At 51.1% G+C, this 23,052-nt stretch overlaps 1 protein-coding gene across 1 annotated transcript in view; it reads left to right on the top strand.

Moving 5' to 3' along the window:
- The window catches only part of LOC137535391 (oocyte zinc finger protein XlCOF7.1-like), a 47,683-nt gene that overhangs the window by 22,361 nt on the left and 2,270 nt on the right, over nucleotides 1-23,052 (top strand). The window lies entirely within an intron of this gene.

The following is a 23,052-nucleotide window of genomic DNA, read 5'->3' as shown; positions in this document are numbered from 1 at the left end:
GAGAGACAGCTTGCTGACACTGTTCTGTGTTATTCAGTGCTATGTAGCTGTGTGCCCGGAGTCAGTGTAGGGAGAGCTGTGCTGCTGATTGAGGGACAGAGAGACAGCTTGTTGACAGTGTTCTGTGTTATTCAGTGCTATGTAGCTGTGTACCTGGAGTCAGTGTGGGGAGAGCTGTGCTGCTGATTGAGGGACAGAGAGACAGCTTGCTGACAGTGTTCTGTGTTATTCAGTGCTGTGTAGCTGTGTGCCTGGAGTCAGTGTAGGGAGAGCTATGCTGCTGATTGAGGGACAGAGAGATAGCTTGCTGACACTGTTCTGTGTTATTCAGTGCTGTGTAGCTGTGTGTCTGGAGTCAGTGTAGCGAGAGCTGTGCTGCTGAATGAGGGACAGAGAGACAGCTTTCTGACAGTGTTCTGTGTTATTCAGTGCTGTGTAGCTGTGTGCCTTCAGTCAGTGTAGGGAGAGCTGTGCTGCTGATTGAGGGACAGAGAGATAGCTTGCTGACAGTGTTCTGTGTTATTCAGTGCTGTGTAGCTGTGTGCCTTCAGTCAGTGTAGGGAGAGCTGTGCTGCTGATTGAGGGACAGAGAGACAGCTTGCTGACACTGTTCTGTGTTATTCAGTGCTCTGTGGCTGTGTGCCTTCAGTCAGTGTAGGGAGAGCTGTACTGCTGATTGAGGGACAGAGAGACAGCTTGCTGACAGTGTTCTGTGTTATTCAGTGCTGTGTAGCTGTGTGACTGGAGTCAGTGTAGGGAGAGCTGTGCTGCTGATTGAGGGACATAGAGATAGCTTGCTGGCACTGTTCTGTGTTATTCAGTGCTGTGTAGCTGTGTGCCTGGAGTCAGTGTAGGGAGAGCTGTGCTGCTAATTGAGGGATAGAGAGATAGCCTGCTGACAGTGTTCTGTGTTATTCAGTGCTATGTAGCTGTGTGCCTGGAGTCAGTGTAAGGAGAGCTGTGCTGCTGAGGGACAGATAGAGATAGATGTTCTCTATGGAATCCAGTGCTGTGTAGCTGTGTGCCTGGAGTCAGTGTAGGGAGAGCTGTGCTGCTGATTGAGGGACAGAGAGAGACAGCTTGCTGACAGTGTTCTGTGTTATTCAGTGCTCTGTAGCTGTGTGTCTGGAGTCAGTGTAGGGGGAGCTGTGCTGCTGATTGAGGGACAGAGAGACAGCTTGCTGACACTGTTCTGTGTTATTCAGTGCTATGTAGCTGTGTGCCCGGAGTCAGTGTAGGGAGAGCTGTGCTGCTGATTGAGGGACAGAGAGACAGCTTGCTGACAGTGTTCTGTGTTATTCAGTGCTATGTAGCTGTGTACCTGGAGTCAGTGTGGGGAGAGCTGTGCTGCTGATTGAGGGACAGAGAGACAGCTTGCTGACAGTGTTCTGTGTTATTCAGTGCTGTGTAGCTGTGTGCCTGGAGTCAGTGTAGGGAGAGCTATGCTGCTGATTGAGGGACAGAGAGACAGCTTGCTGACAGTGTTCTGTGTTATTCAGTGCTGTGTAGCTGTGTGTCTGGAGTCAGTGTAGGAAGAGCTGTGCTGCTGATTGAGGGACAGAGAGACAGCTTGCTGACAGTGTTCTGTGTTATTCAGTGCTGTGTAGCTGTGTGTCTGGAGTCAGTGTAGGGAGAGCTATGCTTGTGACTGATCGACAGATAGAGATAGGTGTTTTCTATATAATCCAGTGCTGTGTAGCTGTGTGTCTGGAGTCAGTGTAGGGAGAGCTATGCTTGTGACTGATTGACAGATAGAGATAGGTGTTTTCTATATAATGCAGTGCTGTGTAGCTGTGTGTCTGGAGTCAGTGTAGGGGGAGCTGTGCTGCTGATTGAGGGACAGAGAGACAGCTTGCAGACAGTGTTCTGTGTTATTCAGTGCTATGTAGCTGTGTGCCCGGAGTCAGTGTAGGGAGAGCTGTGCTGCTGATTGAGGGACAGAGAGATAGCTTGCTGACAGTGTTCTGTATTATTCAGTGCTGTGTAGCTGTGTGCCTTCAGTCAGTGTAGGGAGAGCTGTGCTGCTGATTGAGGGACAGAGAGATAGCTTGCTGGCACTGTTCTGTGTTATTCAGTGCTGTGTAGCTGTGTGCCTGGAGTCAGTGTAGGGAGAGCTGTGCTGCTGATTGAGGGACAGAGAGATAGCTTGCTGGCACTGTTCTGTGTTATTCAGTGCTGTGTAGCTGTGTGCCTGGAGTCAGTGTAGGGAGAGCTGTGCTGCTGATTGAGGGACAGAGAGACAGCTTGCTGACAGTGTTCTGTGTTATTCAGTGCTGTGTAGCTGTGTGCCTGGAGTCAGTGTAGGGAGAGCTATGCTGCTGATTGAGGGACAGAGAGACAGCTTGCAGACACTGCTCTGTGTTATTCAGTGCTGTGTAGCTGTGCGCCTTCAGTCAGTGTAGGGAGAGCTGTGCTGCTGATTGAGGGACAGAGAGATAGCTTGCTGGCACTGTTCTGTGTTATTCAGTGCTATGTAGCTGTGTGCCTTCAGTCAGTGTAGGGAGAGCTGTGCTGCTGATTGAGGGACAGAGAGATAGCTTGCTGACAGTGTTCTGTGTTATTCAGTGCTGTGTAGCTGTGTGCCTGGAGTCAGTGTAGGGAGAGCTGTGCTGCTGATTGAGGGACAGAGAGACAGCTTGCTGACACGGTTCTGTGTTATTCAGTGCTCTGTAGCTGTGTGCCTTCAGTCAGTGTAGGGAGAGCTGTACTGCTGATTGAGGGACAGAGAGATAGCTTGCTGACAGTGTTCTGTGTTATTCAGTGCTGTGTAGCTGTGTGCCTTCAGTCAGTGTAGGGAGAGCTGTGCTGCTGATTGAGGGACAGAGAGACAGCTTGCTGACAGTGTTCTGTGTTATTCAGTCCTGTGTAGCTGTGTGCCTGGAGTCAGTGTAGGGGGAGCTGTGCTGCTGATTGAGGGACATAGAGATAGCTTGCTGACAGTGTTCTGTGTTATTCAGTGCTGTGTAGCTGTGTGCCTTCAGTCAGTGTGGGGAGAGCTGTGCTGCTGATTGAGGGACAGAGAGACAGCTTGCTGACACTGTTCTGTGTTATTCAGTGCTCTGTAGCTGTGTGTTTGGAGTCAGTGTAGGGAGAGCTGTGCTGCTGATTGAGGGACAGAGAGATAGCTCTCTGACAGTGTTCTGTGGTATTCAGTGCTGTGTAGCTGTGTGCCTTCAGTCAGTGTAGGGAGAGCTGTGCTGCTGATTGAGGGACAGAGAGATAGCTTGCTGACAGTGTTCTGTGTTATTCAGTGCTGTGTAGCTGTGTGCCTTCAGTCAGTGTAGGGAGAGCTGTGCTGCTGATTGAGGGACAGAGGGATAGCTTGCTGGCACTGTTCTGTGTTATTCAGTGCTGTGTAGCTGTGTGCCTGGAGTCAGTGTAGGGAGAGCTGTGCTGCTGATTGAGGGACAGAGAGATAGCTTGCTGGCACTGTTCTGTGTTATTCAGTGCTGTGTAGCTGTGTGCCTGGAGTCAGTGTAGGGAGAGCTGTGCTGCTGATTGAGGGACAGAGAGACAGCTTGCTGGCACTGTTCTGTGTTATTCAGTGCTGTGTAGCTGTGTGCCTGGAGTCAGTGTAGGGAGAGCTGTGCTGCTGATTGAGGGACAGAGAGACAGCTTGCTGACAGTGTTCTGTGTTATTCAGTGCTGTGTAGCTGTGTGCCTGGAGTCAGTGTAGGGAGAGCTATGCTGCTGATTGAGGGACAGAGAGACAGCTTGCAGACACTGCTCTGTGTTATTCAGTGCTGTGTAGCTGTGTGCCTTCAGTCAGTGTAGGGAGAGCTGTGCTGCTGATTGAGGGACAGAGAGATAGCTTGCTGGCACTGTTCTGTGTTATTCAGTGCTATGTAGCTGTGTGCCTTCAGTCAGTGTAGGGAGAGCTGTGCTGCTGATTGAGGGACAGAGAGATAGCTTGCTGACAGTGTTCTGTGTTATTCAGTGCTGTGTAGCTGTGTGCCTTTAGTCAGTGTGGGGAGAGCTGTGCTGCTGATTGAGGGACAGAGAGACAGCTTGCTGACAGTGTTCTGTGTTATTCAGTGCTGTGTAGCTGTGTGACTGGAGTCAGTGTAGGGAGAGCTGTGCTGCTGATTGAGGGACAGAGAGACAGCTTGCTGACACTGTTCTGTGTTATTCAGTGCTCTGTAGCTGTGTGTCTGGAGTCAGTGTAGGGAGAGCTGTGCTGCTGATTGAGGGACAGAGAGATAGCTTGCTGACAGTGTTCTGTGTTATTCAGTGCTCTGTAGCTGTGTGCCTTCAATCAGTGTAGGGAGAGCTGTGCTGCTGATTGAGGGACAGAGGGATAGCTTGCTGGCACTGTTCTGTGTTATTCAGTGCTGTGTAGCTTTGTGCCTGGAGTCAGTGTAGGGAGAGCTGTGCTGCTGATTGAGGGACAGAGAGACAGCTTGCTGACAGTGTTCTGTGTTATTCAGTGCTGTGTAGCTGTGTGCCTGGAGTCAGTGTAGGGAGAGCTATGCTGCTGATTGAGGGACAGAGAGACAGCTTGCAGACACTGCTCTGTGTTATTCAGTGCTGTGTAGCTGTGTGCCTTCAGTCAGTGTAGGGAGAGCTGTGCTGCTGATTAAGGGACAGAGAGATAGCTTGCTGGCACTGTTCTGTGTTATTCAGTGCTATGTAGCTGTGTGCCTTCAGTCAGTGTAGGGAGAGCTGTGCTGCTGATTGAGGGACAGAGAGATAGCTTGCTGACAGTGTTCTGTGTTATTCAGTGCTGTGTAGCTGTGTGCCTGGAATCAGTGTAGGGAGAGCTGTGCTGCTGATTGAGGGACAGAGAGACAGCTTGCTGACACTGTTCTGTGTTATTCAGTGCTCTGTGGCTGTGTGCCTTCAGTCAGTGTAGGGAGAGCTGTACTGCTGATTGAGGGACAGAGAGATAGCTTGCTGACAGTGTTCTGTGTTATTCAGTGCTGTGTAGCTGTGTGCCTTCAGTCAGTGTAGGGAGAGCTGTGCTGCTGATTGAGGGACAGAGAGACAGCTTGCTGACAGTGTTCTGTGTTATTCAGGGCTGTGTAGCTGTGTGCCTGGAGTCAGTGTAGGGGGAGCTGTGCTGCTGATTGAGGGACATAGAGATGGCTTGCTGACAGTGGTGTTCTGTGTTATTCAGTGCTGTGTAGCTGTGTGCCTTCAGTCAGTGTGGGGAGAGCTGTGCTGCTGATTGAGGGACAGAGAGACAGCTTGCTGACAGTGTTCTGTGTTATTCAGTGCTGTGTAGCTGTGTGACTGGAGTCAGTGTAGGGAGAGCTGTGCTGCTGATTGAGGGACAGAGAGACAGCTTGCTGACACTGTTCTGTGTTATTCAGTGCTCTGTAGCTGTGTGTCTGGAGTCAGTGTAGGGAGAAAAAACACCAAAATACTGCGCTGATACACACAGGTGTGTTAATACTGGTGGTGCGCTGCTTAAAAACGAATACAATACACACAAAGGTAAAGCTGCGCTCAAATGTCCTAATACACAGTCCTTCCAATTAAAAGGATGCTCAGCAATGTGCAAGTCTACACAAATCTATGTTCTCTTCTACCGCAGGTGCAGTAAGCTCCACTTCAGTGAGAAAACCACCACCACACCCCAAGCAGTGGCCACTCACCGTTAGAATAAGACCCTCTGTCAGATGGGTCTTTAGCGCCTATGGGGTCATCTGGCCGCCCCCTGCCATATACGAACAAGTAGATCTTTTGCTTCCTCTGTGTATAGTCCACATCACCTCAGATGCTGATTGAGGGACAGAGAGACAGCTTGCTGACAGTGGTCTGTGTTATTCAGTGCTGTGTAGCTGTGTGCCTGGAGTCAGTGTAGGGAGAGCAGTGCTGCTGATTGAGGGACAGAGAGATAGCTTGCTGACAGTGTTCTGTGTTATTCAGTGCTGTGTAGCTGTGTGCCTGGAGTCAGTGTAGGGAGAGCTGTGCTGCTGATTGAGGGACATAGAGATAGCTTGCTGGCACTGTTCTGTGTTATTCAGTGCTGTGTAGCTGTGTGCCTGGAGTCAGTGTAGGGAGAGCTGTGCTGCTGATTGAGGGATAGAGAGATAGCCTGCTGACAGTGTTCTGTGTTATTCAGTGCTATGTAGCTGTGTGCCTGGAGTCAGTGTAGGGAGAGCTGTGCTGCTGAGGGACAGATAGAGATAGATGTTCTCTATGGAATCCAGTGCTGTGAATCTGTGTGCCTGGAGTCAGTGTAGGGAGAGCCGTGCTGCTGATTGAGGGACAGAGAGAGACAGCTTGCTGACAGTGTTCTGTGTTATTCAGTGCTCTGTAGCTGTGTGCCTGGAGTCAGTGTAGGGGGAGCTATGCTGCTAATTGAGGGACAGAGAGATAGCTTGCTGACGCTGTTCTGTGTTATTCAGTGCTGTGTAGCTGTGTGTCTAGAGTCAGTGTAGGGAGAGCTGTGCTGCTGATTGAGGGACAGAGAGACAGCTTGCTGACAGTGTTCTGTGTTATTCAGTGCTATGTAGCTGTGTACCTGGAGTCAGTGTGGGGAGAGCTGTGCTGCTGATTGAGGGACAGAGAGATAGCTTGCTGACAGTGTTCTGTGTTATTCAGGGCTGTGTAGCTGTGTCTCTGGAGTCAGTGTAGGGAGAGCTGTGCTGCTGATTGAGGGACAGAGAGACAGCTTGCTGACAGTGTTCTGTGTTATTCAGTGCTGTGTAGCTGTGTGTCTGGAGTCAGTGTAGGGAGAGCTATGCTTGTGACTGAGGGACAGATAGAGATAGGTGTTTTCTATATAATCCAGTGCTGTGTAGCTGTGTGTCTGGAGTCAGTGTAGGGGGAGCTGTGCAGCTGATTGAGGGACAGAGAGACAGCTTGCTGACAGTGTTCTGTGTTATTCAGTGCTGTGTAGCTGTGTGTCTGGAGTCAGTGTAGGGAGAGCTATGCTTGTGACTGAGGGACAGATAGAGATAGGTGTTTTCTATATAATCCAGTGCTGTGTAGCTGTGTGTCTGGAGTCAGTGTAGGGGGAGCTGTGCTGCTGATTGAGGGACAGAGAGACAGCTTGCTGACACTGTTCTGTGTTATTCAGTGCTGTGTAGCTGTGTGCCTGGAGTCAGCGTAGGGGGAGCTGTGCTGGTGATTGAGGGACAGAGAGATAGCTTGCAGACAGTGTTCTGTGTTATTCAGTGCTATGTAGCTGTGCGCCCGGAGTCAGTGTAGGGAGAGCTGTACTGCTGATTGCGGGACAGAGAGATAGCTTGCTGACAGTGTTCTGTGTTATTCAGTGCTGTGTAGCTGTGTGCCTTCAGTCAGTGTAGGGAGAGCTGTGCTGCTGATTGAGGGACAGAGAGATAGCTTGCTGGCACTGTTCTGTGTTATTCAGTGCTGTGTAGCTGTGTGCCTGGAGTCAGTGTAGGGAGAGCTGTGCTGCTGATTGAGGGACAGAGAGATAGCTTGCTGGCACTGTTCTGTGTTATTCAGTGCTGTCCAATCACAAGAAAATGTATGCGTGCTCTACACCAAGCTTAACCCTTTCAAGTCTAGCTGTGCAAATCTGGCTAAAATGGCTTACCATGAGACATGCTCACGCAGAAATGCATCTGCTTTCGCATGCCAAACTTTGCAGGGTCAAAAACCAATACCGCGAAGCGGTTGCCCTGCGGGAATTAGTTCATGCTATACAGCACTATCCAGGAGCGCCTCGGGGAGGCTTCCCATTGCCCCCATACAACCGGGGGGGGGGGGGCTGCGGGGCCCCAGGCTCTCTCATTGCCTAGGGACCACAGCAACACCCCGGAGGTGGAGGCTGGGTAGCGCAGACGACCCCCCCAAGCGTGGCCGGCGCCGGGGGGGGGGGGCCATCCGCACCCATCTCCCAAAAATTAAAAACAGGCACTTACCTGAACGTCCATTGCGTTCTGCTGCTGCGCATCGACTCGGAGCACTGGGTGAGAGCCCTGGAGCAGGCTATTTGCGCCTGTCCGCCCCTTATGTGTCGCGCCCAGGTTATGCGCATATAGCAGAACGCAATGGACGTTGAGGTAAGTGCCTGTTTTTAATCTTGGGAGGTGTGTGCGTGCGGCTCTTTCCGGCGCTGGCCACGCTGGGGAGATCGCCTGCACCCCCCAGCCTCCACCTCCGGGGTGCCGCTGTGTGGGTTCCAGGCGGTGAGAGTGCCTGGGACCCCCGCGGCCCCCCGGTTGTATGGGGGCAATGGGAAGCCTCCTCGTGGCGCCCCTGGATAGTGCTATATAGAATGAACTAATTCCCGCAGGGCGATTGTTTTGCGGTTTTTGGTTTTTGACCCTGCATATTTAGGCATGCGAAAGCAAATGCTTATTTGCATGAGCAATGTCTCGTGATTAGCCAATAGGCCAAATATGCAAAGCCAGATTTGTCAGGTTCACTTGGTTGATGCACACATGTTCTCTCTCTGTTACAGTCAGCTACACAGCACTGAATAACACAGAACAGCGTCAGCAAGCTATCTCTCTGTCCCTCAATTAGCAGCATAGCTCCCCCTACACTGACTCCAGGCACACAGCTACAGAGCACTGAATAACACAGAACACTGTCAGCAAGCTGTCTCTCTCTGTCCCTCAATCAGCAGCACTGCTCTCCCTACACTGACTCCAGGCACACAGCTACACAGCACTGAATAACACAGACCACTGTCAGCAAGCTGTCTCTCTGTCCCTCAATCAGCAGCACAGCTTTCCCTACACTGACTCCAGGCACACAGCTACACAGCACTGAATACCACAGAACACTGTCAGCAAGCTATCTCTCTGTCCCTCAATCAGCAGCACAGCTCTCCCTACACTGACTCCAGACACACAGCTACAGAGCACTGAATAACACAGAACAGTGTCAGCAAGCTGTCTCTCTGTCCCTCAATCAGCAGCACAGCTCTCCCTACACTGACTCCAGTCACACAGCTACACAGCACTGAATAACACAGAACACTGTCAGCAAGCTGTCTCTCTGTCCCTCAATCAGCAGCACAGCTCTCCCCACACTGACTGAAGGCACACAGCTACACAGCACTGAATAACACAGAATACTGTCAGCAAGCCATCTCTATGTCCCTCAATCAGCAGCACAGCTCCCCCTACACTGACTCCAGGCACACAGCTACACAGCCCTGAATAACACAGAACACTGTCAGCAAGCTGTCTCTCTGTCCCTCAATCAGCAGCACAGCTCTCCCTACACTGACTGAAGGCACACAGCTACACAGCACTGAATAACACAGAACACTGTCAGCAAGCTATCTCTCTGTCCCTCAATCAGCAGTACAGCTCTCCCTACACTGACTGAAGGCACACAGCCACAGAGCACTGAATAACACAGAACAGTGTCAGCAAGCTGTCTCTCTGTCCCTCAATCAGCAGCACAGCTCTCCCTACACTGACTCCAGGCACACAGCTACACAGCACTGAATAACACAGAACACTGTCAGCAAGCTATCTCTCTGTCCCTCAATCAGCAGCACAGCTCTCCCTACACTGACTGAAGGCACACAGCTACACAGCACTGAATAACACAGAACACTGTCAGCAAGCTGTCTCTCTGTCCCTCAATCAGCAGCATAGCTCTCCCTACACTGACTCCAGGCACACAGCTACACAGCACTGAATAACACAGAACACTGTCAGCAAGCTGTCTCTCTGTCCCTCAATCAGCAGCACAGCTCTCCCTACACTGACTCCAGGCACACAGCTACACAGCACTGAATAACACAGAACAATGCCAGCAAGCTATCTCTCTGTCCCTCAATCAGCAGCACAGCTCTCCCTACACTGACTGAAGGCACACAGCTACACAGCACTGAATAACACAGAACACTGTCAGCAAGCTATCTCTCTGTCCCTCAATCAGCAGCACAGCTCTCCCTACACTGACTCCAGACACACAGCTACAGAGCACTGAATAACACAGAACAGTGTCAGCAAGCTGTCTCTCTGTCCCTCAATCAGCAGCACAGCTCTCCCTACACTGACTCCAGTCACAAAGCTACACAGCACTGAATAACACAGAACACTGTCAGCAAGCTGTCTCTCTGTCCCTCAATCAGCAGCACAGCTCTCCCCACACTGACTGAAGGCACATAGCTACACAGCACTGAATAACACAGAACACTGTCAGCAAGCTATCTCTATGTCCCTCAATCAGCAGCACAGCTCCCCCTACACTGACTCCAGGCACACAGCTACACAGCCCTGAATAACACAGAACACTGTCAGCAAGCTGTCTCTCTGTCCCTCAATCAGCAGCACAGCTCTCCCTACACTGACTCCAGGCACACAGCTACACAGCACTGAATAACACAGAACAGTGTCAGCAAGCTATCTCTCTGTCCCTCAATCAGCAGCACAGCTCTCCCTACACTGACTCCAGGCACACAGCTACACAGCACTGAATAACACAGAACAGTGTCAGCAAGCTATCTCTCTGTCCCTCAATCAGCAGCACAGCTCTCCCTACACTGACTCCAGGCACACAGCTACACAGCCCTGAATAACACAGAACACTGTCAGCAAGCCATCTCTATGTCCCTCAATCAGCAGCACAGCTCTCCCCACACTGACTCCAGGTACACAGCTACATAGCACTGAATAACACAGAACACTGTCAGCAAGCTGTCTCTCTGTCCCTCAATCAGCAGCACAGCTCTCCCTACACTGACTGAAGGCACACAGCTACACAGCACTGAATAACACAGAACACTGTCAGCAAGCTATCTCTCTGTCCCTCAATCAGCAGTACAGCTCTCCCTACACTGACTGAAGGCACACAGCCACAGAGCACTGAATAACGCAGAACAGTGTCAGCAAGCTGTCTCTCTGTCCCTCAATCAGCAGCACAGCTCTCTCTACACTGATTCCAGGCACACAGCTACACAGCACTGGATTCCATAGAGAACATCTATCTCTATCTGTCCCTCAGCAGCACAGCTCTCCCTACACTGACTCCAGGCACACAGCTACATAGCACTGAATAACACAGAACACTGTCAGCAGGCTATCTCTCTATCCCTCAATCAGCAGCACAGCTCTACCCACACTGACTCCAAACACACAGAGCAGTGTCTGCAAGCTGTCTCTCTGTCCCTCAATCAGCAGCACAGCTCTCCCTACACTGACTCCAGGCACACAGCTACACAGCACTGAATAACACAGAACAGTGCCAGCAAGCTATCTCTCTGTCCCCCAATGTGCCTCAATCAGCAGCACAGCTCCCCCTACACTGACTCCAGGCACACAGCTACACAGCCCTGAATAACACAGAACACTGTCAGCAAGCTGTCTCTCTGTCCCTCAATCAGCAGCACAGCTCTCCCTACACTGACTGAAGGCACACAGCTACACAGCACTGAATAACACAGAACACTGTCAGCAAGCTATCTCTCTGTCCCTCAATCAGCAGTACAGCTCTCCCTACACTGACTGAAGGCACACAGCCACAGAGTACTGAATAACACAGAACAGTGTCAGCAAGCTGTCTCTCTATCCCTCAATCAGCAGCACAGCTCTCCCTACACTGACTCCAGGCACACAGCTACACAGCACTGAATAACACAGAACACTGTCAGCAAGCTATCTCTCTGTCCCTCAATCAGCAGCACAGCTCTCCCTACACTGACTGAAGGCACACAGCTACATAGCACTGAATAACACAGAACAGTGCCAGCAAGCTATCTCTCTGTCCCTCAATCAGCAGCACAGCTCTCCCTACACTGACTGAAGGCACACAGCTACACAGCACTGAATAACACAGAGCAGTGTCTGCAAGCTGTCTCTCTGTCCCTCAATCAGCAGCATAGCTCTCCCTACACTGACTCCAGGCACACAGCTACACAGCACTGAATAACACAGAACACTGTCAGCAAGCTGTCTCTCTGTCCCTCAATCAGCAGCACAGCTCTCCCTACACTGACTCCAGGCACACAGCTACACAGCACTGAATAACACAGAACAGTGCCAGCAAGCTATCTCTCTGTCCCTCAATCAGCAGCAAAGCTCTCCCTACACTGACTCCAGGCACACAGCTACACAGCACTGAATAACACAGAACAGTGCCAGCAAGCTATATCTCTGTCCCTCAATCAGCAGCACAGCTCTCCCTACACTAACTGAAGGCACACAGCTACACAGCACTGAATAACACAGAACACTGTCAGCAAGCTATCTCTCTGTCCCTCAATCAGCAGCACAGCTCTCCCTACACTGACTGAAGGCACACAGCTACACAGCACTAAATACCACAGAACACTGTCAGCAAGCTATCTCTCTGTCCCTCAATCAGCAGCACAGCTCTCCCTACACTGACTCCAGACACACAGCTACAGAGCACTGAATAACACAGAACAGTGTCAGCAAGCTGTCTCTCTGTCCCTCAATCAGCAGCACAGCTCTCCCTACACTGACTCCAGTCACACAGCTACACAGCACTGAATAACACAGAACACTGTCAGCAAGCTGTCTCTCTGTCCCTCAATCAGCAGCACAGCTCTCCCTACACTGACTGAAGGCACACAGCTACACAGCACTGAATAACACAGAACACTGTCAGCAAGCTATCTCTATGTCACTCAATCAGCAGCACAGCTCCCCCTACACTGACTCCAGGCACACAGCTACACAGCCCTGAATAACACAGAACACTGTCAGCAAGCTGTCTCTCTGTCCCTCAATCAGCAGCACAGCTCTCCCTACACTGACTGAAGGCACACAGCTACACAGCACTGAATAACACAGAACACTGTCAGCAAGCTATCTCTCTGTCCCTCAATCAGCAGCACAGCTCTCCCTACACTGACTGAAGGCACACAGCTACACAGCACTGAATACCACAGAACACTGTCAGCAAGCTATCTCTCTGTCCCTCAATCAGCAGAACAGCTCTCCCTACACTGACTCCAGGCACACAGCTACACAGCACTGAATAACACAGAACAGTGTCAGCAAGCTATCTCTCTGTCCCTCAATCAGCAGCACAGCTCCCCCTACACTGACTCCAGGCACACAGCTACACAGCCCTGAATAACACAGAACACTGTCAGCAAGCTTTCTCTCTGTCCCTCAATCAGCAGCAAAGCTCTCCCCACACTGACTGAAGGCACACAGCTACACAGCACTGAATAACACAGAACACTGTCAGCAAGCTATCTCTATGTGCCTCAATCAGCAGCACAGCTCTCCCTACACTGACTCCAGGCACACAGCTACACAGCACTGAATAACACAGAACAGTGCCAGCAAGCTATCTCTATGTCCCTCAATCAGCAGCACAGCTCTCCCTACACTGACTCCAGGCACACAGCTACACAGCACTGAATAACACAGAACACTGTCAGCAAGCTATCTCTCTGTCCCTCAATCAGCAGCACAGCTCTCCACACACTGACTCCAGGTACACAGCTATATAGCACTGAATAACACAGAACAGCGTCAGCAAGCTATCTCTCTGTCCCTCAATTAGCAGCATAGCTCCCCCTACACTGACTCCAGGCACACAGCTACAGAGCACTGAATAACACAGAACACTGTCAGCAAGCTGTCTCTCTCTGTCTCTCAATCAGCAGCACAGCTCTCCCTACACTGACTCCAGGCACACAGCTACATAGCACTGGATTCCATAGAGAACATCTATCTCTATCTGTCCCTCAGCAGCACAGCTCTCCCTACACTGACTCCAGGCACACAGCTACATAGCACTGAATAACACAGAACACTGTCAGCAGGCTATCTCTCTATCCCTCAATCAGCAGCACAGCTCTCCCCACACTGACTCCAGGCACACAGCTACACAGCACTGAATAACACAGAACAGTGCCAGCAAGCTATCTCTATGTCCCTCAATCAGCAGCACAGCTCTCCCTACACTGACTCCAGGCACACAGCTACACAGCACTGAATAACACAGAACACTGTCAGCAAGCTATCTCTCTGTCCCTCAATCAGCAGCACAGCTCTTCCTACACTGACTGAAGGCACACAGCTACATAGCACTGAATAACACAGAACAGTGCCAGCAAGCTATCTCTCTGTCCCTCAATCAGCAGCACAGCTCTCCCTACACTGACTGAAGGCACACAGCTACACAGCACTGAATAACACAGAGCAGTGTCTGCAAGCTATCTCTCTGTCCCTCAATCAGCAGCACATCTCTCCCTACACTGACTCCAGGCACACAGCTACACAGCACTGAATACCACAGAACACTGTCAGAGAGCTATCTCTCTGTCCCTCAATCAGCAGCACAGCTCTCCCTACACTGACTCCAGACACACAGCTACAGAGCACTGAATAACACAGAACAGTGTCAGCAAGCTGTCTCTCTGTCCCTCAATCAGCAGCACAGCTCTCCCTACACTGACTCCAGTCACACAGCTACACAGCACTGAATAACACAGAACACTGTCAGCAAGCTATCTCTCTGTCCCTCAATCAGCAGTACAGCTCTCCCTACACTGACTGAAGGCACACAGCTACATAGCACTGAATAACACAGAACAGTGCCAGCAAGCTATCTCTCTGTCCCTCAATCAGCAGCACAGCTCTCCCTACACTGACTGAAGGCACACAGCTACACAGCACTGAATAACACAGAGCAGTGTCTGCAAGCTGTCTCTCTGTCCCTCAATCAGCAGCATAGCTCTCCCTACACTGACTCCAGGCACACAGCTACACAGCACTGAATAACACAGAACAGTGCCAGCAAGCTATCTCTCTGTCCCTCAATCAGCAGCACAGCTCTCCCTACACTGACTGAAGGCACACAGCTACACAGCACTGAATAACACAGAACACTGTCAGCAAGCTATCTCTCTGTCCCTCAATCAGCAGCACAGCTCTCCCTACACTGACTCCGGGCACACAGCTACATAGCACTGAATAACACAGAACACTGTCTGCAAGCTATCTCTCTGTCCCTCAATCAGCAGCACAGCTGTGTAGCTGTGTGCCTTCAGTCAGTGTAGGGAGAGCTGTGCTGCTGATTGAGGGACAGAGAGATAGCTTGCTGACACTGTTCTGTGTTATTCAGTGCTGTGTAGCTGTGTGCCTGGAGTCAGTGTAAGGAGAGCTGTGCTGCTGATTGAGGGACAGAGAGATAGCTTGCTGACAGTGTTCTGTGTTATTCAGTGCTGTGTAGCTGTGTGCCTGGAGTCAGTGTAGGGAGAGCTGTGCTGCTGATTGAGGGACAGAGAAATAGCTTGCTGACACTGTTCTGTATTATTCAGTGCTGTGTAGCTGTGTGCCTGGAGTCAGTGTAGGGGGAGCTGTGCTGCTGATTGAGGGACAGAGAGATAGCTTGCTGACACTGTTCTGTGTTATTCAGTGCTATGTAGCTATCTCTGTAGGGCATACATATTAATTCGCCGCCGGGAGACTTGGGCACAGGATACAGCCAGTATGGCTTATCCTGCTGCTGCAGAACTCCCGGCGGTGTTAATTACTATTCCCTCTCCAGGTCCATGTGGATAGTGGGGAATGATGTAAATCATCTTCTAGCTCTTGCTGGAGGCCGAATTACAGTTTTAGAAGTAACTTCAGCTCCGTCTTCTGACGGTGCCGAAGTTGCTCAGTATAGCCGTAATTCCTATTACGGTCTATGGTGGCGCCGTCTGTGCCCAAATTTCCTGCGCTGTTATTACAGCGCTCATCCGTAGGTGTTCTGCTCCTTGCAGTTCACCAGCTAGGGACCCCAAAAGTGCTTTTGAGGACAGATCCTGCTGTTGTTTATTGTTTGTGGTGTGTAGCTTATATACATCACCTGTTTAGTATAGTGTAGTGTGTGGCTGCATCAGTGTTACAGCCAGTCACTGTGCTAATATAGAGTGGTTGAGTGACCGTGTTGTACTGTAAAAATGTTGTCACCTGACATTGTCATACAAAGCGTTTCACATCACTGTGGAGCTTGTAGTGCAGTTTTAGGCCCACAATGCACAAGCAGCATATGTTGTGACCGCAGTGTACTGTAAAACATTAGGCAGGAATATGCCAAATATTGAAAGCCTCTGATACAGTGGCTGCAACGAACAACTTTTAGGCAGGTCACACAGCGGCCATTCTAAAAAAATTAATTAAAAAGATACCAAACACAATTTCTTTTATTTACACTTTAAGAAAAACCCTTGTGTAAAAGACGTTTTTTTTTTGGGGGGGGGGGGGGGGGGGGGGAATTTTGTGTGCTGTGACTTTCCATCATTGTCACGGCTCTCTATGCCACGTCTGATTTCTGCCACTGCAATGGACACAGCATACATCTCCAAACTAGTGATGTGAACATTCATGGAGTATTCACAAACGCTTCTGCAAATGTTTGCAATCCGAGTGTTCACGGGGGACCCCACTGACTTTAATGGCTGGTGAAAATTCAAATACCTTCAGGGCATATTGTCAGCCTCAATTGTTTTTTTTTTTTAAAAGTGTCAAAACTGTCCGAAAAACCCAAGCAGTGGCATGGCAAAGGGGGATCAATAGCAACATTCCCCCCCCTGCACTGTCCTAGCACTATGCAAGGTCTGATAAGCTGAATAGAGGAACCCGACACCACTGCACTGTCCCAGCACTATGCAAGGTGTGATAAGCTGAATAGAGGAACCCGACACCACTGCACTGTCCTAGCACTATGCAAGGTCTGATAAGCTGAATAGAGGAACCTGTCACCACTGCACTGTCCCAGCACTATGCAAGGTGTGATAAGCTGAATAGAGGAACCCGACACCACTGCACTGTCCCAGCACTATGCAAGGTCTGATAAGCTGAATAGAGGAACCCGACACCACTGCACTGTCCCAGCACTATGCAAGGTCTGATAAGCTGAATAGAGGAACCCGACACCACTGCACTGTCCCAGCACTATGCAAGGTCTGATAAGCTGAATAGAGGAACCCGACACCACTGCACTGTCCTAGCACTATGCAAGGTCTGATAAGCTGAATAGGGGAACCAGTCACCACTGCACTGTCCTAGCACTATGCAAGATCTGATAAGCTGATAATAATAATAATAATCGGAACATTTGTATAGCGCTTTTCTCCTGTCGGACTCAAAGCGCTCAAGAGCTGCAGCCACTGGGACGCGCTCAAGAGGCCACCCTGCAGTGTTAGGGAGTCTTGCCTTGAACTCCTTACTGAATAGGTACTTGACCTAGCCAGGATTCGAACCCTGGTCTCCCATGTCAAAGGCAGAGACCTTAACCAGTACACTATCCAGCCACCACGGATGTTTTGTTTTACTTCCACTATCTGACATTACTAAAGTTGCCCATAGACCTAACGATTATGGGCAGATTCGACAAAGAGACAAATTCATCTATAATTGAATCTGTTAAGAGATAAATTTGATTTTTGTTCAGTCTGCCCATACACTACAGGCCGATTCTCGTCCAATTTCAACATGAAATCGTCAGGGAATCGGCTGAGACTGCACTGCCCTGCCCTCAATGTATAATGTGCCTGGTGTGCATATTTATACGTTACCTGTCCTGTAGCAGCCTCCACGCTGTGTCCGTGCGGCTTTCCATATACGCCACTTGCGCATAGCGTCTGACGTCACACACTATGCGCCGTCAGACACTATGCGCCAGTAGCATATACGGAGAGCCGCCCGGAGGTTACAGACACCGCACGGGTGCTGCTACAGGTAACGTATAAATGCACACACTGGGGGTAGGGGGCGGACACATTTATACATTGTCCTCAATTCACTAAGCTTAACTCCTGTCTTTAATAACTCTTCTGAGCTGTTTCTACAGTTTTCGCCATAGTGATAACTGTAGAAACAGCTCAGAAGAGTTATTAAAGACAGGAGATAAGCTTAGTGAATTGAGGCCAATTGTGTCGGTAGCAGTGGAGGTTTTGTCGTCTCGTCGCTCGTTACAGAAATCGCCACCGTGCCGCCACCCACCCGACGAACTACCTTCGGCCTGACATCTTACGGCATGCGCAATCGACCATGCAACCAATTTCCATCCTGAGATTGGTCGCTTTGTCAGTTGGGCATGCACCTGGCGGCACGGATTTTCACCCAATTCGATTATAATAATTATATATAATATAAATTATAATAATCAAATTGGATGGTCGATTGGCCGCCAAGTCGCCTGATGTCACCTTAAGTCTCTACGAACTGCTAAAGGGCTTTAGGAAAACCTTAAACTTTGAAAGTGTTCATTTAATACAGAAGGTATTTATGATTATTTATGTTGCAGTGAGCATTTGAGGCGTCCCACAATGCACCACTGCTGGATATGCAAAGTGTCCCTTTGTTGTTCCTTAAAACTATAGCAAGCTGACATATTATTGCATTTTTATCGGTCTGGATGTGTTTAGCTTTCATAGACAACAAAGGAATGATTTGCATATTCAGCAGTGATGCATTGTGGGAGAGTCATATGCTCCCTCCAACTTGAATAATCACAAATACATTTTGTTTTGAGAAGGCAAATTTATGTTCCAGCTGAAATGTGAACCAGCGTAAGAGCTTCTTATGGCAGAACCTGTGTGACATCATCACACAAAATAAGGTTTTCTTTAAAGGGGATAGAAAGCCCGGCATTCACATTGGGGGCATTTAAGTGGGCTTCACACAGGTACAGCAGAGGCACTGATATAAGTGTGTGGGGAGGGGGAGGGTCAGAGGAGGCACTGATATAAGTGTGTGTGGAGGGGAGGGGCAGAGGAGGCACTGATATGTGTGTGTGTGTGGAGGAGGGAGGGACAGAGGAGCCACTGATATAAGTGGATTGGAAGGAGCAGAGGAGGCACTGATATAAGTGTCTGTGGAGGGTGGGGGGGCAGAGGAGTCACTGATATAAGTGTGTGTGGAGGGGGAGGGGCAGAGGAGGCACTGATATGTGTGAGTGTGGAAGGGGGAGGGGCAGAGGAGTCACTGATATAAGTGTGTGTGGACGGGGAGGGGCAGAGGAGTCACTGATATAAGTGTGTGTGGACGGGGGGAGGGGCAGAGGAGCCACTGAAATAAGTGTCTGTGGAGGGGGGAGGGGCAGAGGAGTCACTGATATAAGTGTCTGTGGAGGGTGGAGGGGCAGAGGAGTCACTGATATAAGTGTGTGTGGAGGGGGGAGGGGAAGAGGAGGCACTGATATAAGTGTGTGTGGAGGGGAGGGGCAGAGGAGGCACTGATATGAGTGTGTGTGGAGGAGAGAGGGACAGAGGAGGCACTGGTATAAGTGTGTGTGGAGGGGAGGGGCAGAGGAGGCACTGCTATAAGTGTGTGGAAGGGGGAGGGGCAGAGGAGTCACTGATATAAGTGTGTGTGGACGGGAAGGGGCAGAGGAGTCACTGATAGAAGTGTGTGTGGACGGGGAGGGGCAGTGGAGGCACTGATATAAGTCTGTGGAGGGGGGAGGGGCAGAGGAGTCACTGATATGTGTGTGTGGGGGGGGAGGAGCAGAGGAGGCACTGATATAAGTGTCTGTGGAGGGGGGAGGGGCAGAGGAGTCACCGATATAAGTGTGTGTGGAGGGGGGAGGGGAAGAGGAGGCACTGATATAAGTGTGTGTGGAGGGGAGGGGCAGAGGAGGCACTGATATGAGTGTGTGTGGAGGAGAGAGGGACAGAGGAGGCACTGGTATAAGAGGGTGAGGGGCAGAGGAGGCACTGATATAAGTGTGTGTGGAGGGGGAGGGGCAGAGGAGACACTGATATGTGTGTGTGGAGGGGGGAGGGGCAGAGGAGGCACTGATATGTGTGTGTGGAGGGGGGAGGGGCAGAGGAGGCACTGATATAAGTGTGTGTGGAGGGGGGAGGGGAAGAGGAGGCACTGATATAAGTGTGTGTGGAGGGGAGGGGCAGAGGAGGCACTGATATGAGTGTGTGTGGAGGAGAGAGGGACAGAGGAGGCACTGGTATAAGAGGGTGAGGGGCAGAGGAGGCACTGATATAAGTGTGTGTGGAGGGGGAGGGGCAGAGGAGACACTGATATGTGTGTGTGGAGGGGAGGGGCAGAGAAGGCACTGCTATAAGTGTGTGGAAGGGGGAGGGGCAGAGGAGTCACTGATATAAGTGTGTGTGGACGGGGAGGGGCAGAGGAGTCACTGATATAAGTGTGTGTGGACGGGGAGGGGCAGTGGAGGCACTGATATAAGTGTCTGTGGAGGGGGGAGGGGCAGAGGAGTCACTGATATAAGTGTGTGTGGAGGGGGGAGGGGCAGAGGAGGCACTGAAATAAGTGTGTGTGGAGGGGAGGGGCAGAGAAGGCACTGCTATAAGTGTGTGGAAGGGGGAGGGGCAGAGGAGTCACTGATATAAGTGTGTGTGGACGGGGAGGGGCAGAGGAGTCACTGATATAAGTGTGTGTGGACGGGGAGGGGCAGTGGAGGCACTGATATAAGTGTGTGTGGAGGGGGGAGGGGAAGAGGAGGCACTGATATAAGTGTGTGTGGAGGGGAGGGGCAGAGGAGGCACTGATATGAGTGTGTGTGGAGGAGAGAGGGACAGAGGAGGCACTGATATGTGTGTGTGGAGGGGGGAGGGGCAGAGGAGGCACTGATATGTGTGTGTGGAGGGGGGGAGGGGCAGAGGTGGCACTGATATAAGTGTGTGTGGAGGGGGAGGGGCAGAGGAGGCACTGCTATAAGTGTGTGTGGACGGGGAGGGGCACAGGAGGCGCTGATATAAGTGTGTGTGGAGGGGGGAAGGGCAGAGGAGGCACTGAAATAAGTGTATATGGAGGGGGAGGGGCAGAGGAGGCACTGATATAAGTGTGTGTGGACGGGGAGGAGCATAGAAAGGCACTGATATAAGTGTGTGTGGAGGGGGGAGGGGCAGAGGAGTCACTTAAATAAGTGTGTGTGGAGGGGGGAGGGGCAGAGGAGGCACTGAAGTAAGTGTGTGGAGGGGGAGGGGCAGATACGTCACTGATATAAGTGTGTGTAGAGGGGGAGGGGCAGAGGAGGCACTAATATACGTGTGTGTGGAGGGGGAGGGGCAGAGAAGTCACTGAAATAAGTGTGTGTGGAGGGGGAGGGGCAGAGGAGGCACATATCACCAGCCTGCTCCCTCACATATCAACAGGGATATGTGAGGGAGCAGGCTGGTGTTGTACTTTATACTGCTTGAACTCGATGGACGTATGTCTTTTTTCAACCAAAATAACTATGTAACTATGTAAGTGTGTGTGTGGGGGGGGGGGAGGAGCAGAGGAGGCACTGAAATAAGTGTGTGTGGAGGGGGAGGGGCAGAGGAGTGTGTGTGGAGAAGGGAGGGGCAGAGGAGTCGCTGAGATAAGTGTGTGTGGAGGGGCAGAGGAGGCACTGAAATAAGTGTGTGTGGAGGAGGGGGGAGAGCAGAGTAGTCACTGAAATAAATGTGTGTGTGGAGGGGGAGGTGCAGAGGAGTTTGTGTGGAGGGGGGAGGGCAGAGGAGGCACTAAAATAAGTGTGTGTGGAGGGGGGCGGGGGCAGAGGAGGCACTGAAATAAGTGTGTTTGGAGGGGGGAGGGGCAGAGGAGGCACTGAAATAAGCTTCTGTGGAGGGAGAGGGACAGAGGAGGCACTGATGTAAGTGTCTGGGGAGGGGCAGAGGAGGCACTGATATAAGTGTGTGTGGAGGGGGAGGGGCAGAGGAGGCACTGAAATAAGCTTCTGTGGAGGGAGAGGGACAGAGGAGGCACTGATGTAAGTGTCTGGGGAGGGGCAGAGGAGGCACTGATATAAGTGTGTGTGGAGGGGGGAGGGGCAGAGAAAACACTGAAATAAGTGTGTGTGGAGAAGGGGGGAGGGCAGAGGAGTCACTGAAATAAATGTGTGTGGAGGGGGAGGGGCAGAGGAGGCACTGAAATAAGTGTGTGTGTGGAGGGAGGAGGGGCAGAGGAGGCACTGATATAAGTGTGTGTTGAGGGGGAAGGGGCAGAGGATGCACTGAAATAAGTGTGTGTGGAGGGGGAAGGGGCAGAGGATGCACTAAAATACGTGTGTGTGGAGGGGGAGGGGCAGAGGAGTGTGTGTGGAGGGGAGGGGCAGAGAAATCACTGAAATAAGTGTGTGTGGAGGAGGGGGGAGGGCAGAGGAGTCACTGAAATAAATGTGTGTGGAGGGGAGGGGCAGAGGAGTGAGTGTGGAGGGGGAGGGGCAGAGGAGGCACTGATATAAGTGCGTGTGGAGGGGCAGAGGAGGCACTGAAATAAGTGTGTGTGGAGGGGGAGGGCAGAGGATGCACTGAAATAAGTGTGTGCGGAGGGGGGAGGGGCAGAGGAGGCACTGAAATAAGTGTGTGTGTGGAGGGGGGAGGGGCAGAGGGGGCACTGAAATAAGTGTGTGTGTGTGGAGGGAGGAGGGGCAGAGAAGTCACTGAAATAAGTGTGTGTGGAGGAGGGGGGAGGGCAGAGGAGGCACTGAAATAAGTGTGTGTGGAGGAGGGGGGAGGGCAGAGGAGTCACTGAAATAAATGTGTGTGTGGAGGGGAGGGGCAGAGGAGTGTGTGTGGAGGGGCAGAGGAGGCACTGATATAAGTGTGCGTGGAGGGGGGAGGGGCAGAGGAGGCACTGATATAAGTGTGTGTGGAGGGGGGAGGGGCAGAGGAGGCACTGATATAAGTGTGTGTGGAGGGGGGAGGGGCATAGGAGGCACTGATATAAGTGTGTGGAGGGGGGAGGGGCAGAGGAGTAACTCTATAGTGAATGAATAAAATAAAAATTGGGTCATGTCAGGTTTGTTAACGAGGTGAAGGTGTTTCCCAAGTTTTGCAGGTGGTCCAGTGATTTCTAGCCCCACCCTTTCCCCACCCCCACTGATCTCCTGTCCAATAGGAGCTGCAGTGTGCAGCAGTTTGGTTCCTCATTGGGCAAAAGGATGGGAGGAGAGATATGGCTATACTGTCATATATAGAAGTATGTATGTAGGTATTTATATCCAGATACAGAAATATTAGTGGTTTTGGGTCTCTGTAACATAAATGGATAATTCCTCCACCTCACAGCTCCTATAATTGGGGACAAGAGAGAGATAAAGGTACATTACAAGAGGCATATGAGACACGAGGATACAGTGGTAATAAGAATGTGTAAGTGACACCACATTGCTCTACAAACATAACACAGATTTCTTGCTATAAGTACATATAGGTCTGTTGTCACAGGAGTA

This window comes from Hyperolius riggenbachi, chromosome 10, assembly GCF_040937935.1.
Source record: "Hyperolius riggenbachi isolate aHypRig1 chromosome 10, aHypRig1.pri, whole genome shotgun sequence".
NCBI classification, from domain to species: domain Eukaryota; kingdom Metazoa; phylum Chordata; class Amphibia; order Anura; family Hyperoliidae; genus Hyperolius; species Hyperolius riggenbachi.
The sequence above is the reverse complement of the archived record's forward strand: the minus strand, read 5'-3'. Positions and strand labels throughout refer to the sequence as shown.